General features: G+C 46.7%; 20 non-coding genes across 20 annotated transcripts; 17 read left to right on the top strand and 3 right to left on the bottom strand.

Moving 5' to 3' along the window:
• Positions 1-356: 356 nt before the first annotated feature.
• LOC135005056 (U5 spliceosomal RNA) lies at positions 357-469 on the bottom strand. The gene has a single exon (XR_010205748.1). It is a non-coding gene; the product is annotated as a U5 spliceosomal RNA (small nuclear RNA).
• A 286-nt stretch (positions 470-755) lies between these two features.
• Positions 756-872, bottom strand: LOC135005055 (U5 spliceosomal RNA). Its single transcript, XR_010205747.1, has one exon. It is a non-coding gene; the product is annotated as a U5 spliceosomal RNA (small nuclear RNA).
• A 270-nt stretch (positions 873-1,142) lies between these two features.
• On the bottom strand, positions 1,143-1,258 carry LOC135005031 (U5 spliceosomal RNA). The gene has a single exon (XR_010205723.1). It is a non-coding gene; the product is annotated as a U5 spliceosomal RNA (small nuclear RNA).
• A 144-nt stretch (positions 1,259-1,402) lies between these two features.
• Positions 1,403-1,566, top strand: LOC135004667 (U1 spliceosomal RNA). Its single transcript, XR_010205397.1, has one exon. It is a non-coding gene; the product is annotated as a U1 spliceosomal RNA (small nuclear RNA).
• A 152-nt stretch (positions 1,567-1,718) lies between these two features.
• On the top strand, positions 1,719-1,881 carry LOC135004944 (U1 spliceosomal RNA). The gene has a single exon (XR_010205655.1). It is a non-coding gene; the product is annotated as a U1 spliceosomal RNA (small nuclear RNA).
• A 674-nt stretch (positions 1,882-2,555) lies between these two features.
• LOC135004887 (U1 spliceosomal RNA) lies at positions 2,556-2,719 on the top strand. The gene has a single exon (XR_010205605.1). It is a non-coding gene; the product is annotated as a U1 spliceosomal RNA (small nuclear RNA).
• Positions 2,720-2,871: 152 nt separating this feature from the next.
• Positions 2,872-3,034, top strand: LOC135004782 (U1 spliceosomal RNA). Its single transcript, XR_010205508.1, has one exon. It is a non-coding gene; the product is annotated as a U1 spliceosomal RNA (small nuclear RNA).
• A 671-nt stretch (positions 3,035-3,705) lies between these two features.
• LOC135004640 (U1 spliceosomal RNA) lies at positions 3,706-3,869 on the top strand. The gene has a single exon (XR_010205372.1). It is a non-coding gene; the product is annotated as a U1 spliceosomal RNA (small nuclear RNA).
• Positions 3,870-4,021: 152 nt separating this feature from the next.
• LOC135004955 (U1 spliceosomal RNA) lies at positions 4,022-4,184 on the top strand. Its single transcript, XR_010205663.1, has one exon. It is a non-coding gene; the product is annotated as a U1 spliceosomal RNA (small nuclear RNA).
• A 674-nt stretch (positions 4,185-4,858) lies between these two features.
• LOC135004687 (U1 spliceosomal RNA) lies at positions 4,859-5,021 on the top strand. The gene has a single exon (XR_010205416.1). It is a non-coding gene; the product is annotated as a U1 spliceosomal RNA (small nuclear RNA).
• Positions 5,022-5,993: 972 nt separating this feature from the next.
• LOC135004708 (U1 spliceosomal RNA) lies at positions 5,994-6,157 on the top strand. Its single transcript, XR_010205436.1, has one exon. It is a non-coding gene; the product is annotated as a U1 spliceosomal RNA (small nuclear RNA).
• Positions 6,158-6,309: 152 nt separating this feature from the next.
• On the top strand, positions 6,310-6,472 carry LOC135004783 (U1 spliceosomal RNA). Its single transcript, XR_010205509.1, has one exon. It is a non-coding gene; the product is annotated as a U1 spliceosomal RNA (small nuclear RNA).
• A 670-nt stretch (positions 6,473-7,142) lies between these two features.
• LOC135004838 (U1 spliceosomal RNA) lies at positions 7,143-7,307 on the top strand. Its single transcript, XR_010205561.1, has one exon. It is a non-coding gene; the product is annotated as a U1 spliceosomal RNA (small nuclear RNA).
• A 149-nt stretch (positions 7,308-7,456) lies between these two features.
• On the top strand, positions 7,457-7,619 carry LOC135004825 (U1 spliceosomal RNA). The gene has a single exon (XR_010205548.1). It is a non-coding gene; the product is annotated as a U1 spliceosomal RNA (small nuclear RNA).
• Positions 7,620-8,293: 674 nt separating this feature from the next.
• On the top strand, positions 8,294-8,457 carry LOC135004715 (U1 spliceosomal RNA). Its single transcript, XR_010205443.1, has one exon. It is a non-coding gene; the product is annotated as a U1 spliceosomal RNA (small nuclear RNA).
• Positions 8,458-8,609: 152 nt separating this feature from the next.
• On the top strand, positions 8,610-8,772 carry LOC135004836 (U1 spliceosomal RNA). The gene has a single exon (XR_010205559.1). It is a non-coding gene; the product is annotated as a U1 spliceosomal RNA (small nuclear RNA).
• A 674-nt stretch (positions 8,773-9,446) lies between these two features.
• Positions 9,447-9,610, top strand: LOC135004717 (U1 spliceosomal RNA). The gene has a single exon (XR_010205445.1). It is a non-coding gene; the product is annotated as a U1 spliceosomal RNA (small nuclear RNA).
• A 152-nt stretch (positions 9,611-9,762) lies between these two features.
• Positions 9,763-9,925, top strand: LOC135004798 (U1 spliceosomal RNA). Its single transcript, XR_010205522.1, has one exon. It is a non-coding gene; the product is annotated as a U1 spliceosomal RNA (small nuclear RNA).
• A 674-nt stretch (positions 9,926-10,599) lies between these two features.
• LOC135004759 (U1 spliceosomal RNA) lies at positions 10,600-10,763 on the top strand. The gene has a single exon (XR_010205487.1). It is a non-coding gene; the product is annotated as a U1 spliceosomal RNA (small nuclear RNA).
• Positions 10,764-10,915: 152 nt separating this feature from the next.
• On the top strand, positions 10,916-11,078 carry LOC135004940 (U1 spliceosomal RNA). Its single transcript, XR_010205651.1, has one exon. It is a non-coding gene; the product is annotated as a U1 spliceosomal RNA (small nuclear RNA).
• The last annotated feature ends 6,870 nt before the right edge of the window (positions 11,079-17,948 follow it).

Consider the following 17,948-nt stretch of genomic DNA (forward strand, 5'->3'; position numbering starts at 1 on the left):
AGGGACACACGCGCGGCGAAGTCGCGCGCGCTCCCAAAAAGGGTGTGGCCTAAGTAAAAGGGGGCGTGGCTTCGCGGGAGGACCCGCGATCGCGAGTCACGCCCCCGTTTTCGGCACTGAGCGGGCATGCCCAGCGCTCTGTGAGCCGCTGGCATGCCACCTCTCCCTCTGACTTCAGTGAATAGACGCTGTGCGCATGCGCACAGCGTCTATTCACCGCTGCTCTGCTAAGCAGGGCAGCGACAGACAGAGCCTCCCAATTGTCCTCCCCACCGCGGGACACTGCGGCCCGCAGGTGGGACAGCGGGACAGTCCCCAAAAAACGGGACTGTCCCGCGAAAATCGGGACAGTTGGGAGGTATGATATGGGGCATGCAAAAATTGAGATAAAACTCAGTTTTGCTCCTCTCCACGGAAATCTTTAGTAAAAGGCGAAAGATTTGTTTGTTCTGAAGAGAAACCAGAGCATGACCAAGATTCCACCTGTCGCCTGAGTGCCATGCCAGCAGTCCTCATTCAGCTCAAAGTGAGCACCCAATTTGAAAGAAAGAAAGCAGATTTCTCACCAGGCTTCCCCTTGCTATAAACATGGTTTGTACTCTTTTCCATGTGCTCCCAGATCTTTCAAGCAATTAGTATGGTCAAGAAAGTTCTGCTTGAAAAGAAACAGACATTTATTGTCATTGTTATGCAAATAAACTTACATTAAAGCTAACAAGAAAGCACACTCGTTCTGTCTTTAAACTGATAAAAGAAACCCCAATAATATGGGGCATGCAAAAATTGAGATAAAATTCAGTTTTGCTCCTCTCCACGGATAATCTTTAATAAAAGGCGAAAGATTTGTTCGTTCTGAAGAGAAACCAGAGCATGACCAAGATTCCACCTGTCGCCTGAGTGCTGTGCCAGCAGTCCTCATTCAGATCAAAGTGAGTGCCCAATTTGAAAGAAAGCAGATTTCTCACCTGGCTTCTCCTTGCTATAAGCATGGTTTGTACTGTATTCCATGTGCTCCCAGATCTTTAAAGCAAGTAGCATGGTCAAGAAAGTTCTGTTTGAACATAAATAAACATTTACTGTCATTTCTATGCAAATGAGCTTACATTAAAGCACACTCATTCTATCTTTAAACCGGTAAAAGAAACCCCAAAAAGATGGGGCATGCAAAAATTGAGATAAAACTCGGTTTTGCGCCTCTCCACGGAAATCTTTAGTAAGAGGCGAAAGATTTGTTCGTTCTGAAGAGAAACCAGAGCATGACCAAGATTTTTATATGAAAATATGTGTTCTCCCTGCAGTTGTTGTCCCCAGATGAGAGTTCCCTTGTGCTGCCTCAGCTGAATCTCCTTTACTTGACAGAGATGTGCCTGAGCAGCGGCCCTCCCCAGCCCTATCCCAAATCATACTTATTTTGCATAGGCGATACCATGGTCATGAAGATTGTTCTCCCAGGGTGAGGTTCATTCATTGCATTCTGGGTATGCTGACCCCTGTGATTTCCCCAAATGTGGGAAACTCGACTGCATTATTTGTGGTAGTGGGGGACTGTGTTTGTGCTTTCCTCTGGTCAGCTCTGGTAAAAGTCAGATTTATTTGTCTCAGATCTTCCTCTAGCCTTGTTCTTCTTTCGAGAGTTCCCTTGTGCTGCCTCAGTTGGATCTCTTTCACTTGACAGGGGGGTGCCCGAGTAGCGACCCTCCCCAGCTCTAGCCCAACTCCTACTTACCTGCCAGGTGAGATACTATGATCATGAAGGTGCTTCTCCCAGGGCAAGGCTCACCCATTGCACTCTGGGTGTGGTGCCCCTGCGATTTCCCCAAATGTGGGAAGCTTGACTGCATAATTTGTGTTTCCCCTGGTCGGCTCTCGTATAATTCAGATCTCTTTGTCTCAGGTCTCTCTCCAGCCTAGTTTGCTGTCTGTTTCCACTTCTTTTTTCATGAGCCCCTCCCTTTTATACCCTTGTGCACTATCCTGACTTCTCCTCTTGTCTGCTTACTTTGTGCCTTCCAATGCACAATGCAAACTACTGGTAGTGCTGCAGGGCCCACACCCTTTTACTTGCCGTACAGAGCAGCTCTGGAGCTGTTACAGTGCCCAGCTGCTGCAAGAAATCAGCTTGAATGCTTCAGGGGCTGGGGCATAGCCAACATGAGCCCCACACCGAAGGAGGGTGGAGGTGTTTAATGCGAACTAGGGGTCATCCAAGCGCCGCAAAAGGCCGCTATGCCCTGCACGCCCCTTTTCTCTTTTCATATGCAGACGAGGGTTGAAGCCAACTTTGACCCACTGCTTGGATGACATCACCGTATGCAAATCCATCTGCTGCAGGCCTTCCCCCAGGAATGCTTGCACTAGTTGTTGCATTTGGTTTGTTGTTTGGGGGTGCTTCATTATTAGGCAGCCTTCTGCCCTCCCATGTTCATCTGAAAATATGTGTTCTCCCTGCAGTTGTTGTCCCCAGATGAGAGTTCCCTTGTGCTGCCTCAGTTGAATCTCCTTTACTTGACAGAGATGTGCCTGAGCAGCGGCCCTCCCCAGCCCTATCCCAAATCATACTTATTTTGCATAGGAGATACCATGGTCATGAAGATTGTTCTCCCAGGGTGAGGTTCATTCATTGCATTCTGGGTATGCTGACCCCTGTGATTTCCCCAAATGTGGGAAACTCGACTGCATTATTTGTGGTAGTGGGGGACTGTGTTTGTGCTTTCCTCTGGTCAGCTCTGGTAAAAGTCAGATTTATTTGTCTCAGATCTTCCTCTAGCCTTGTTCTTCTTTCGAGAGTTCCCTTGTGCTGCCTCAGTTGAATCTCCTTCACTTGACAGGGGGGTACCCGAGCAGCGACCCTCCCCAGCTCTAGCCCAACTTCTACTTACCTGGCAGGTGAGATACTATGATCATGTAGGTGCTTCTCCCAGGGCAAGGCTCACCCATTGCACTCTGGGTGTGCTGCTCCTGCGATTTCCCCAAATGTGGGAAACTTGACTGCATAATTTGTGTTTCCCCTGGTCGGCTCTCGTATAATTCAGATCTCTTTGTCTCAGGTCTCTCTCCAGCCTAGTTTGCTGTCTGTTTCAACTTCTCTTTTCTTGAGCCGCTCCCTTCTATGCCCTTGCGCACTATCCTGACTTCTCCCGTCTGCTTACTTTGTGCCTTCCAATGCACAATGCAAACTACAGGTAGTGCTGCAGGGCCCACACCCTTTTACTTGCCGTTCAGAGCAGCTCTGGAGCTGTTACAGTGCCCAGCTGCTGCAAGAAATCAGCTTGAATGCTTCAGGGGCTGGGGCATAGCCAACATGAGCCCCACACCGAAGGAGGGTGGAGGTGTTTAATGCGAACTAGGGGTCATCCAAGCGCCGCAAAAGGCCGCCATGCCCTGCACGCCCCTTTTCTCTTTTCATATGCAGACGAGGGTTGAAGCCAACTTTGACCCACTGCTTGGATGACATCACCATATGCAAATCCATCTGCTGCAGGCCTTCCCCCAGGAATGCTTGTACTAGTTGTTGCATTTGGTTTGTTGTTTGGGGGTGCTTCAGTATTAGGCTGCCTTCTGCCCTCCCATGTTTATCTGAAAATATGTGTTCTCCCTGCAGTTGTTGTCCCCAGATGAGAGTTCCCTTGTGCTGCCTCAGTTGAATCTCCTTTACTTGACAGAGATGTGCCTGAGCAGCGGCCCTCCCCAGCCCTATCCCAAATCATACTTATTTTGCATAGGCGATACCATGGTCATGAAGATTGTTCTCCCAGGGTGAGGTTCATTCATTGCATTCTGGGTATGCTGACCCCTGTGATTTCCCCAAATGTGGGAAACTCAACTGCATTATTTGTGGTAGTGGGGGACTGTGTTTGTGCTTTCCTCTGGACAGCTCTGGTAAAAGTCAGATTTATTTGTCTCAGATCTTCCTCTAGCCTTGTTCTTCTTTCGAGAGTTCCCTTGTGCTGCCTCAGTTGGATCTCTTTCACTTGACAGGGGGGTGCCCGAGCAGCGACCCTCCCCAGCTCTAGCCCAACTCCTACTTACTTGCCAGGTGAGATACTATGATCATGAAGGTGCTTCTCCCAGGGCAAGGCTCACCCATTGCACTCTGGGTGTGGTGCCCCTGCGATTTCCCCAAATGTGGGAAGCTTGACTGCATAATTTGTGTTTCCCCTGGTCGGCTCTCGTATAATTCAGATCTCTTTGTCTCAGGTCTCTCTCCAGCCTAGTTTGCTGTCTGTTTCCACTTCTTTTTTCATGAGCCCCTCCCTTTTATACCCTTGTGCACTATCCTGACTTCTCCTCCTGTCTGCTTACTTTGTGCCTTCCAATGCACAATGCAAACTACAGGTAGTGCTGTAGGGCCCACACCCTTTTACTTGCCGTACAGAGCAGCTCTGGAGCTGTTACAGTGCCCAGCTACTGCAAGAAATCAGCTTGAATGCTTCAGGGGCTGGGGCACAGCCAACATGAGCCCCACACCGAAGGAGGGTGGAGGTGTTTAATGTGAACTAGGGGTCATCCAAGCGCCGCAAAAGGCCGCCATGCCCTGCACGCCCCTTTTCTCTTTTCATATGCAGACGAGGGTTGAAGCCAACTTTGACCCACTGCTTGGATGACATCACCGTATGCAAATCCATCTGCTGCAGGCCTTCCCCCAGGAATGCTTGCACTAGTTGTTGCATTTGGTTTGTTGTTTGGGGGTGCTTCAGTATTAGGCAGCCTTCTGCCCTCCCATGTTCATCTGAAAATATGTGTTCTCCCTGCAGTTGTTGTCCCCAGATGAGAGTTCCCTTGTGCTGCCTCAGTTGAATCTCCTTTACTTGACAGAGATGTGCCTGAGCAGCGGCCCTCCCCAGCCCTATCCCAAATCATACTTATTTTGCATAGGAGATACCATGGTCATGAAGATTGTTCTCCCAGGGTGAGGTTCATTCATTGCATTCTGGGTATGCTGACCCCTGTGATTTCCAAAATGTGGGAAACTCGACTGCATTATTTGTGGTAGTGGGGGACTGTGTTTGTGCTTTCCTCTGGTCAGCTCTGGTAAAAGTCAGATTTATTTGTCTCAGATCTTCCTCTAGCCTTGTTCTTCTTTCGAGAGTTTCCTTGTGCTGCCTCAGTTGGATCTCTTTCACTTGACAGAGGGGTGCCCGAGCAGCGACCCTCCCCAGCTCTAGCCCAACTCCTACTTACCTGCCAGGTGAGATACTATGATCATGAAGGTGCTTCTCCCAGGGCAAGGCTCACCCATTGCACTCTGATTTCCCCAAATGTGGGAAGCTTGACTGCATAATTTGTGTTTCCCCTGGTCGGCTCTCGTATAATTCAGATCTCTTTGTCTCAGGTCTCTCTCCAGCCTAGTTTGCTGTCTGTTTCCACTTCTTTTTTCATGAGCCCCTCCCTTTTATACCCTTGTGCACTATCCTGACTTCTCCTCCTGTCTGCTTACTTTGTGCCTTCCAATGCACAATGCAAACTACAGGTAGTGCTGCAGGGCCCACACCCTTTTACTTGCCGTACAGAGCAGCTCTGGAGCTGTTACAGTGCCCAGCTGCTGCAAGAAATCAGCTTGAATGCTTCAGGGGCTGGGGCATAGCCAACATGAGCCCCACACCGAAGGAGGGTGGAGGTGTTTAATGCGAACTAGGGGTCATCCAAGCGCCGCAAAAGGCCGCCATGCCCTGCACGCCCCTTTTCTCTTTTCATATGCAGACGAGGGTTGAAGCCAACTTTGACCCACTGCTTGGATGACATCACCGTATGCAAATCCATCTGCTGCAGGCCTTCCCCCAGGAATGCTTGCACTAGTTGTTGCATTTGGTTTGTTGTTTGGGGGTGCTTCAGTATTAGGCAGCCTTCTGCCCTCCCATGTTCATCTGAAAATATGTGTTCTCCCTGCAGTTGTTGTCCCCAGATGAGAGTTCCCTTGTGCTGCCTCAGTTGAATCTCCTTTACTTGACAGAGATGTGCCTGAGCAGCGGCCCTCCCCAGCCCTATCCCAAATCATACTTATTTTGCATAGGAGATACCATGGTCATGAAGATTGTTCTCCCACGGTGAGGTTCATTCATTGCATTCTGGGTATGCTGACCCCTGTGATTTCCCCAAATGTGGGAAACTCGACTGCTTTATTTGTGGTAGTGGGGGACTGTGTTTGTGCTTTCCTCTGGTCAGCTCTGGTAAAAGTCAGATTTCTTTGTCTCAGATCTTCCTTTAGCCTTGTTCTTCTTTCGAGAGTTCCCTTGTGCTGCCTCAGTTGGATCTCCTTCACTTGACAGGGGGGTACCCGAGCAGCGACCCTCCCCAGCTCTAGCCCAACTTCTACTTACCTGGCAGGTGAGATACTATGATCATGTAGGTGCTTCTCCCAGGGCAAGGCTCACCCATTGCACTCTGGGTGTGCTGCTCCTGCGATTTCCCCAAATGTGGGAAACTTGACTGCATAATTTGTGTTTCCCCTGGTCGGCTCTCGTATAATTCAGATCTCTTTGTCTCAGGTCTCTCTCCAGCCTAGTTTGCTGTCTGTTTCAACTTCTCTTTTCTTGAGCCGCTCCCTTCTATGCCCTTGCGCACTATCCTGACTTCTCCCGTCTGCTTACTTTGTGCCTTCCAATGCACAATGCAAACTACAGGTAGTGCTGCAGGGCCCACACCCTTTTACTTGCCGTTCAGAGCAGCTCTGGAGCTGTTACAGTGCCCAGCTGCTGCAATAAATCAGCTTGAATGCTTCAGGGGATGGGGCATGGCCAACATGAGCCCCACACCAAAGGAGGGTGGGGTGTTTAATGCGAACTAGGGGTCATCCAAGCACCGCAAAAGGCCGCCATGCCCTGCACGCCCCTTTTCTCTTTTCATATGCAGATGAGGGTTGAAGCCAACTTTGACCCACTGCTTGGATGACATCACCGTATGCAAATCCGTCTTCTGCAGAACTTCCCCCAGGAATGCTTGCACTAGTTGTTGCATTTGGTTTGTTGTTTGGGGGTGCTTCAGTATTAGGCAGCCTTCTGCCCTCCCATGTTCATCTGAAAATATGTGTTCTCCCTGCAGTTGTTGTCCCCAGATGAGAGTTCCCTTGTGCTGCCTCAGTTGAATCTCCTTTACTTGACAGAGATGTGCATGAGCAGCGGCCCTCCCCAGCCCTATCCCAAATCATACTTATTTTGCATAGGAGATACCATGGTCATGAAGATTACTCTCCCAGGGTGAGGTTCATTCATTGCATTCTGGGTATGCTGACCCCTGTGATTTCCCCAAATGTGGGAAACGCGACTGCTTTATTTGTTGGTAGTGGGGGACTGTGTTTGTGTTTTCCTCTGCTCTCTGGTAAAAGTCAGATTTCTTTGTTTCAGATCTTCCTCTAGCCTTGTTCTTCTTTCGAGAGTTTCCTTGTGCTGCCTCAGTTGGATCTCCTTCACTTGACAGGGGGGTGCCCGAGCAGCGACCCTCCCCAGCTCTAGCCCAACTCCTACTTACCTGCCAGGTGAGATACTATGATCATGAAGGTGCTTCTCCCAGGGCAAGGCTCACCCATTGCACTCTGGGTGTGCTGCCCCTGCGATTTCCCCAAATGTGGGAAACTTGACTGCATAATTTGTGTTTCCCCTGGTCAGGTCTCGTATAATTCAGATCTCTTTGTCTCAGGTCTCTCTCCAGCCTAGTTTGCTGTCTGTTTCCACTTCTCTTTTCTTGAGCCGCTCCCTTCTATGCCCTTGCGCACTATCCTGACTTCTCCTCCTTTCTGCTTACTTTGTGCCTTCCAACGCACAATGCGAACTACAGGTAGTGCTGCAGGGCCCACACCCTTTTACTTGCCTTACAGAGCAGCTCTGGAGCTGTTACAGTGCCCAGCTGCTGCAAGAAATCAGCTTGAATGCTTCAGGGGCTGGGGCATAGCCAACATGAGCCCTACACCGAAGGAGGGTGGAGGTGTTTAATGCAAACTAGGGGTCAGCCAAGTGCCGCACAAGGCCACCATGCCCTGCACGCCCCTTTTCTCTTTTCATATGCAGACGAGGGTTGAAGCCAACTTTGACCCACTGCTTGGATGACATCACCATATGCAAATCTATCTGCTGCAGGCCTTCCCCCAGGAATGCTTGCACTAGTTGTTGCATTTGGTTTGTTGTTTGGGGGTGCTTCAGTATTAGGCAGCCTTCTGCCCTCCCATGTTCATCTGAAAATATGTGTTCTCCCTGCAGTTGTTGTCCCCAGATGAGAGTTCCCTTGTGCTGCCTCAGTTGAATCTCCTTTACTTGACAGAGATGTGCCTGAGCAGCGGCCCTCCCCAGCCATATCCCAAATCATACTTATTTTGCATAGGAGATACCATTGTTATGAAGATTGTTCTCCCAGGGTGCGGTTCATTCATTGCACTCTGGGTATGCTGACCCCTGTGATTTCCCCAAATGTGGGAAACTCGACTGCATTATTTGTGGTAGTGGTGGACTGTGTTTGTGCTTTCCTCTGGTCAGCTCTGGTAAAAGTCAGATTTCTTTGTCTCAGATCTTCCTCTAGCCTTGTTCTTCTTTCGAGAGTTCCTTTGTGCTGCCTCAGTTGGATCTCCTTCACTTGACAGGGGGGTGCCCGAGCAGCGACCCTCCCCAGCTCTAGCCCAACTCCTACTTACCTGCCAGGTGAGATACTATGATCATGAAGGTGCTTCTCCCAGGGCAAGGCTCACCCATTGCACTCTGGGTGTGCTGCTCCTGCGATTTCCCCAAATGTGGGAAACTTGACTGCATAATTTGTGTTTCCCCTGGTCAGGTCTCGTATAATTCAGATCTCTTTGTCTCAGGTCTCTCTCCAGCCTAGTTTGCTGTCTGTTTCCACTTCTCTTTTCTTCAGCAGCTCCCTTCTATGCCCTTGCGCACTATCCTGACTTCTCCTCCTTTCTGCTTACTTTGTGCCTTCCAACGCACAATGCGAACTACAGGTAGTGCTGCAGGGCCCACAACCTTTTACTTGCCTTACAGAGCAGCTCTGGAGCTGTTACAGTGCCCAGCTGCTGCAAGAAATCAGCTTGAATGCTTCAGGGGCTGGGGCATAGCCAACATGAGCCCCACACCGAAGGAGGGTGGAGGTGTTTAATGCAAACTAGGGGTCAGCCAAGTGCCGCAAAAGGCCACCATGCCCTGCACGCCCCTTTTCTCTTTTCATATGCAGACGAGGGTTGAAGCCAACTTTGACCCACTGCTTGGATGACATCACCATATGCAAATCTATCTGCTGCAGGCCTTCCCCCAGGAATGCTTGCACTAGTTGTTGCATTTGGTTTGTTGTTTGGGGGTGCTTCAGTATTAGGCAGCCTTCTGCCCTCCCATGTTCATCTGAAAATATGTGTTCTCCCTGCAGTTGTTGTCCCCAGATGAGAGTTCCCTTGTGCTGCCTCAGTTGAATCTCCTTTACTTGACAGAGATGTGCCTGAGCAGCGGCCCTCCCCAGCCATATCCCAAATCATACTTATTTTGCATAGGAGATACCATTGTTATGAAGATTGTTCTCCCAGGGTGCGGTTCATTCATTGCACTCTGGGTATGCTGACCCCTGTGATTTCCCCAAATGTGGGAAACTCGACTGCATTATTTGTGGTAGTGGTGGACTGTGTTTGTGCTTTCCTCTGGTCAGCTCTGGTAAAAGTCAGATTTCTTTGTCTCAGATCTTCCTCTAGCCTTGTTCTTCTTTCGAGAGTTCCTTTGTGCTGCCTCAGTTGGATCTCCTTCACTTGACAGGGGGGTGTCCGAGCAGCGACCCTCCCCAGCTCTAGCCCAACTCCTACTTACCTGCCAGGTGAGATACTATGATCATGAAGGTGCTTCTCCCAGGGCAAGGCTCACCCATTGCACTCTGGGTGTGCTGCCCCTGCAATTTCCCCAAATGTGGGAAACTTGACTGCATAATTTGTGTTTCCCCTGGTCGGCTCTCGTATAATTCAGATCTCTTTGTCTCAGGTCTCTCTCCAGCCTAGTTTGCTGTCTGTTTCCACTTCTCTTTTCTTGAGCCCCTCCCTTCTATACCCTTGTGCACTATCCTGACTTCTCCTCCCGTCTGCTTACTTTGTGCCTTCCAATGCACAATGCAAACTACAGGTAGTGCTGCAGGGCCCACACCCTTTTACTTGCCTTACAGAGCAGCTCTGGAGCTGTTACAGTGCCCAGCTGCTGCAAGAAATCAGCTTGAATGCTTCATGGGATGGGGCATGGCCAACATGAGCCCCACACCAAAGGAGGGTGGGGGTGTTTAATGCGATCTAGGGGTCATCCAAGCGCCGCAAAAGGCCGCCATGCCCTGCACGCCCCTTTTCTCTTTTCATATGCAGATGAGGGTTGAAGCCAACTTTGACCCACTGCTTGGATAACATCACCATATGCAAATCCATCTGCTGCAGGCCTTCCCCCAGGAATGCTTGCACTAGTTGTTGCATTTGGTTTGTTGTTTGGGGGTGCTTCAGTATTAGGCAGCCTTCTGCCCTCCCATGTTCATCTGAAAATATGTGTTCTCCCTGCAGTTGTTGTCCCCAGATGAGAGTTCCCTTGTGCTGCCTCAGTTGAATTAACTTTACTTGACAGAGATGTGCCTGAGCAGCGGCCCTCCCCAGCCCTATCCCAAATCATACTTATTTTGCATAGGAGACACCATGGTCATGAAGATTGTTCACCCAGGGTGAGGTTCATTCATTGCATTCTGGGTATGCTGACCCCTGTGATTTCCCCAAATGTGGGAAACTCGCCTGCATTATTTGTGGTAGTGGGGGACTGTGTTTGTGTTTTCCGCTGGTCAGCTCTGGTAAAAGTCAGATTTCTTTGTCTCAGATCTTCCTCTAGCCTTGTTCTTCTTTCGAGAGTTCCATTGTGCTGCCTCAGTTGGATCTCCTTCACTTGACAGGGGGGTGCCCGAGCAGCGACCCTCCCCAGCTCTAGCCCAACTCCTACTTACCTGCCAGGTGAGATACTATGATCTTGAAGGTGCTTCTCCCAGGGCAAGGCTCACCCATTGCACTCTGGCTGTGCTGCCCCTGCGATTTCCCCAAATGTGGGAAACTTGACTGCATAATTTGTGTTTCCCCTGGTCGGCTCTCGTATAATTCAGATCTCTTTGTCTCAGGTCTCTCTCCAGCCTAGTTTGCTGTCTGTTTCCACTTCTCTTTTCTTGAGCCGCTCCCTTCTATGCCCTTGCGCACTATCCTGACTTCTCCCGTCTGATTACTTTGTGCCTTCCAACGCACAATGCGAACTACAGGTAGTGCTGCAGGGCCCACACCCTTTTATTTGCCTTACAGAGCAGCTCTGGAGCTGTTACAGTGCCCAGCTGCTGCAAGAAATCAGCTTGAATGCTTCAGGGGCTGGGGCATAGTCAACATGAGCCCCACACCGAAGGAGGGTGGAGGTGTTTAATGCGAACTAGGGGTCATCCAAGCGCCGCAAAAGGCCGCCATGCCCTGCATAACCCTTTTCTCTTTTCATATGCAGATGAGGGTTCCAGCCAACTTTGGCCCACTGCTTGGATGACATCACCGTATGCAAATTCGTCTCCTGCAGACCTTCCCCCAGGAATGCTTGTACTAGTTATTGCATATGGTTTGATATTTGATGGTGCTTCAGTATTAGGCAGCCTTCCGCCCTCCCATGTTCATCTGAAAAGATGTGGTCTCCCTGCAGTTGTTGTCCCCAGACGAGAGTTCCCTTGTGCTTCCTCAGTTGAATCTCCTTAACTTGACGGGGGAGGGGCTGCCCGAGCAGCCACCCTCCCCAGCCCTATCCCAACTCATACTTATTTTGCATATGAGATCTCTATATCATGAAGATTGTTCTCACAGGGTGAGGTTCATCCATTATATTTTAAAATAGGAAGGTTCAAATTACATATTTGAATTGCATCTATGTGCTGGATTCAAATGTCCCCCCCCCCTTCCTTTCTCAATTGTGCCCGTCAGCAGCTATTCTAAGGTTGCTGCCAATGGGTGTGACACATTAATTTCTTCTGTGGGGTACACTGGACTCCACAAGGATTCACATTGGGGTGTAGAGTAGGATCTTGATCTGAGGCACCAACCGGCTCAAAGCTTTTGACTGTTCCCAAGATGCTCAGCGCATTCTCCTCTATAACCCTGCTTCCATGAACAGGGAGCTCAGTTTGTAGTTGTTGCCTTCAGTAGCAGGCCACTTAACAGGGGCCTGCCTCAAGCAGCCTATTCTTAGCTATAAATTTTGACAAGAAAAGAAGAACTTTTTTTATGAGAATCTACAAGGGCTGCAGCAGGCTAGGTCTAATAGACATCTTTACTGCAGCTTCATCACTCCCAGCGGCACTGTATACTCCCGTGCCCTGGTTGCTGGGTCACTGCAGCGGAGGCTCCGGTTTCTTCCTAAGGTCAGTCACACACAATGTAACACCCCGGTATAACAAGTGTGTAAACTATGTGGAACAGGTCAGGGATACCTTGATGGACTATTCCTCCTTCAGCAGCAGCTCTTCTCTATTCCTGGCAGAGAGGCAAGGTTTCCCCAGACACAAAGAAAGGCAGGCAGGGCTTTGTATGAAAGAATAAATGGTTTACCACATAACTCAGAAAAGGAACTGATTACAGTAGGGAAGGGAAAGATTTGATTCAAGCAACTTAAACACAGACACCATATACACTTTAAGTCATTACACAAATGGTAATATAACTAAATCTGAGATTAATACTATGTTGCTTAGTAATAGAAATCAACTTATGCAGACAATATTTAAGTCCCAGATAACATTGGTGTCACTGCAGGGAGTCTCTATGTGCACGTTGGGGCCCGGTTATGTTGTTACATAGTTATATGCAGCTATTGTCTCCTTTAGCTGTGAACAAAATATTGTAGCTCTGTGTAGTAAAGATGATTGTTTAAAACAAACTGGAGCTGCTTCCCATGTAAATCGCTGCATAGGTATAGTAAATATAGGATAATGTCCTTTGCAGTGGAGTAGGTTTCAGTATAAATATGGATTTATCTCACCCAGTCAATAGATGTTTCTGAGGCAGTTTCCCCTCAGATGTAGGCCAGTCAGCATTGGTATAAAGGCTTTATACTCTCCTGTCTCTGACACTTGCTGTGCACTCTCTTGGCTGAGAGTGTCATGGCGTTCTTACTTGTTAATTGCTGCACTTCCACTGCTGTATTTTGCACTACTGCTTACTCTCTCATGCAATTTTCAGCTTATTTGTCTCCCCTCTCTCAGCTGCTCATCTCTGCGTAATGGCGTCGCCAGCTCTTTCCTCACCATGGCTCCAACTGACTTCTCAAACTGCTGTTCAATTTTCTTTTAAATAAACTTTATTTAAAATGGCACAGGCAACTACACTGTTGTCAAAAATGTCCTTGTTGTTATGGGATATCACACGTGCCCCCCCCCCAAAACATGCGTGTCCTCACGCATTTTGGTTTTATCCCTATATAAACTTCTCACTATATCCAGTCACATTCATTAGTGAACACAGATTATGTCTGAAACATTAACATTTATCAACATTTTTAACATCAGTATCTGATAGGTATAATTCCTTTTGTGCTATAGTACATTAACACATGCTCCTGGAGCAATCGGTTGAAATCTGGACAGTATATGGTCTTGAAAAGTTTGTCTAGGAAACCTCAACCCCCCTGCCATGGATGAGTATTGAACTCTTTCTAAACTGTCTTTGGGACATGCTGTACAAAACTGCAGCTGACTATGGTGGTTTTCTGTTTTGCAAGCCCTAGTCTTCTTGCCTCCTTGTCGGTGACAAACCACCTTAGTCTGCTGTAAATACATTTTATGAGCCTCTTCCATTCCATCTTGGGATTCAGTATCACAGCTGGTTTGGGACAATGGATTCTGGAGAGAAAGAGGCAGCAAGGTTCTTCTTACAGAACAGGTTGGACAGTTTCGGCACCATCTCTTGATGTCTTCCCTCATTTCAACCCAAAAGAACTTTTTCCAGATGCTTGTTTCCATCCTTTTGCACCCAGGGTGACCTGACTTGTCGTGATATTCTTCAAGCACATAACAAGCACTTTGTCTTGGAATTACAAGTTGACTGATCCTATAATGAGTATTAGGATCCACACTACATCGAACCAACTGTCCTTTCTCTTCAAACAGCCTTTCTCGCTGTCTCAACAACTTCAGGAGTTCTGGCGAGGATTCTTGCCTTTGTCGCTTGGTCAGGTATTTCCCAATCTTCAGTAAGGCTTTGAGGTGTCTTATCATCTGACTTTTATCTTGCAGGTGGTCAAAACTGGTTCCTTGAATAGGTTGCTCACAGTTTCTAGAACTGGATGCTATATTATTCATGCCTAACATTGAAGCATTCTTTCGGATAATCTGGACACTGGAGATGGGCATTTCTATCATTATTTGGCTAGCCTTATTTTTTTCATGTTCCTCTCTTACAGATAATTCTGTTATCATTCTTCCCTTTTGTTTGGCTATCCCAGGTTGAAGGCCTTGTTTCTCCTGGAGCTTGTCAGTTTGAAACTCTCCTTGGAGTGCTGCTACGAGCTCCTCACAGCAGTTCCGCAACACATTCATGCCCACTATCACTGGAGGCAATCCATCATCTTGGGCAGTGGTGATGATGAAGCCTTGCTGTGGTAGCACTGTTCGTCCGATTTGAATTTCAGCTTCCGAGTATCCTTTGCAAGGGATGCAGTGCCCATTGCTTGCAATCGGGTTTATCAATGTGGAAGTTGACGGAAACATCTGTTCCTCAGTCCAATGCTGCTCAAACTGTGTTGCTTGTATTGTGGTCACTTGTGATCCAGTGTCTAAGAGAGCGGGCATTGAGACTCCATTGATGCAAACTTGAACCACCGGGCTTTGGCTAACATAACGGGTTAACCACATGAATTTGGAGTTTAAATGATCTGGCTGCTCAAATTCTCTCTTAATTTGTCCGCTTCCTTCACAGCTTTGAAAAATGGGTCGCCTTTGGGAGGCAAAGTGGTTGGAAAAAAGTGTCTCCCTGTTTCTATGTAGGTCCCATTGGGAACTGTTCAGTGGTCTCCTCTCCTGGCACCATTCCATTTCTTCATGGAGCAGTGCCTGCTGTCTCTTCAGAATCTGCAGGTCTCTGCGCATCTCTGTCACACCACGTGTCAGTTCAGCCAGCAGACTTCGTAACTCACTAGAAGAGTCAAATATGCATGTCTTTGAACATGGCACTGTCACTCCTTTTACTGTAGGTGGGTAAGTAGCTCCTTTAAAACTTGACTCCTGGGCATCAGAATTCTCTTGATACCGTGGCATCTCTGGAATAGACTCTTGTGGAACAGCCCCTGAAGTAAGACTGGAGCCTAGAACTTTAATCGCAGCCTCTTTAAAATCCAGGAATGTGCTTCCAGGCTTCTGCAATCTCAATAGTCGCAGCTGAGTTTTACAAATTCGCCCCTTGCACCTTCAGTGAACTGGTCCAATAACATTTTCTCTTTGTCATGCACTTGCTCAGGGTCTGCTTGCTGAACATCTCTGAGTGCTTCCTGCAAGCTGAGGGCATAGCCCCGTAGTGACTCTCCTGGTTGTTGCTTTCGAGCAAAGAAGTGCATTTTAAGTTCTGACACTGTCCTTGTGTCAAATGTGGTAGCAAGCCTGTTGAGGATCTGGTCCACAGTCTTCTTCTCTTCAGTAGGCCAGGAAGTAACCTCTCTAAGTGCAAGCCCTTTCAACTGTTCCATCAAGATCTCCACCTTTTGCTGCTCTTTCAGCGGGTACAGACGAAACAAAGACTGCAGTAGTATCCTCATCAGTTTATTTTTGTCAATTACCATTTTAATAATCGGGTAAAGAAAATTAAGTGGATTTTTGAAAGAAAACAATACTGTCAATATACTATTAAAACAAATTAAAATGGTAAAAGTTATTGTACTTTAAGTAAAAATAAAAGAGCAAAAATATCAATCCCAGTTTTGGATTACTTTAATTAACAAAAAAAAATGCATATAGCAGAGGATAGTTTCAATCTGCCTACCTCTGGGCTATGGACCCAGCATGCTTCCATTACAGTACTCTGCTGCACATGTAATTGCAAGAGATCCTGAAGCACTCACTCATCATGGGAAAGTACCAATGTGTTTCTTCATTGGTTGATGGAAGAAACATCTTACAAAAACTCTCCAGATTATTGACTATTTAAAGTTTTTCTTGGAAACGTTCTAGATGAATGCTTATCAGCCTTTGTCAGTATGTACTTTTGCAAAGTGTCGCTGTGGCGCAATCAGTTAGTGTGTACGGCTATTAACCAAAAGGTTGGTGGTTCAATCCCACCCAGGGACGTAATTGACCTTGTTATCAGATTTTGGTGATCTTTAAGTAGACAAGTCAAAATTTCAAAAACCCCTGTTATGGTGTTGGGTACCTGGCCTTCTCTGATGTAATCAGAGTTAGATTTGATTCAGTGATTTTATAAAAACAGCTAGGAAGCACAATTTAGCAGTGGTTTGCAGAGAAAAAGAAATATGCTGGCAAAAAAATCCAATTGAGTGATTAAACAGCTCTTCATTTTCTGGCTTTACTTTTATGCTAACAAATTTGTACTCTGAAAAGTGTCCACAAAGCCAAATATCTGATTAACATCTTTGTAGGAATGGTTTTTCACCTATTACTAAATTAAACTTGCTTCATTGGAAAGGCAGCAAGATGCATCCTCATTTCAATATCTACTGAAATAATACAGGTTGACACCAGGAAACATTAACGCCACTGCATCCTTGCTGCTTTCTCATGTGGAAGTCTGTTTAATGTGAAAACAAGGTGATATCTAATTAGCACACAGGTAAGGAATTAAGAAAATCTTTATTTAAGGGTGAAGATGTTTCTCACAAAATCGTTGCCCCAATGCATCATTGAAATTCAAGCTGGAAAGATGATTTTAATACATCACTTGTACATTTTGTATTGCTCTTCTGGTGACAATGTAGTTTGTTTTTGTCAATTACCATTTTAATAATCGGGTAAAGAAAATTAAGTGGATTTTTGAAAGAAAACAATACTGTCAATATACTATTAAAACAAATTAAAATGGTAAAAGTTATTGTACTTTAAGTAAAAATAAAAGCTAAAATATCAATCCCAGTTTTGGATTACTTTAATGAACAAAAAAAATGCATATAGCAAAGGATAGTTTCAATCGGCCTACCTCTGGGTTATGGACCCAGCATGCTTCCATTACAGTACTCTGCTGCACATGTAAGTGCAAGAGATCCTGAAGCACTCCCTCATCATGCGAAAGTACCAATGTGTTTCTTCATTGGTTGCTGGAAGAAACATCTTACAAAAACTCTCCAGATTATTGACTTTTTAAAGTTTTTCTAGGAAACGTTCTAGATGAATGCTTATTAGTCTTTGTCAGTATTTACTTTTTGCAAAGTGTCTCTGTGGCGCAATCGGTTAGTGTGTTCAGCTATTAATCAAAAGGTTGGTGGTTCAATCCCACCCAGGGACGTGATTGACCTTGTGATCAGATTTTGGTGATATTTAAGTAGACAAGTCAAAATTGCAAACCCCCTCTTATGGTGTAGGGTACCTGGCCTTCTCTGATGTAATCAGAGTTAGATTTAATTAAGTGATTTTATAAAAAAAACAGCTAGGAAGCACAATTTAGCAGTGGGTTGCAGAGAAAAAGAAAAATGCTGGCAGAAAAATCCAATTGAGTGATTAAACAGCTCTTCATTTTCTGGCTTTATTTTTATGATAACAAATTTGTTCTCTGAAAAGTGTCCACAAAGCCAAGTATCTGATTAACATCTTTGTAGGGATGGTTTTTCACCTATTACTAAATTAAACTTGCTTCATTGGAAAGGCAGCAAGATGTATCCTCATTTCAATATCTACGGAAATAATACAGGTTGACACCATGAAACATTAACGCCACTGCATCTTTGCTGTTTTCTCATGTGGAAGTCTGTTTAATGTGAAAACAAGGTGATCTCTAATTAGCACACAGGTAAGGAATT

The sequence above is a fragment of the Pseudophryne corroboree genome, unplaced genomic scaffold (assembly GCF_028390025.1).
Source record: "Pseudophryne corroboree isolate aPseCor3 unplaced genomic scaffold, aPseCor3.hap2 scaffold_195, whole genome shotgun sequence".
Classification (NCBI taxonomy): Eukaryota; Metazoa; Chordata; class Amphibia; order Anura; family Myobatrachidae; genus Pseudophryne; species Pseudophryne corroboree.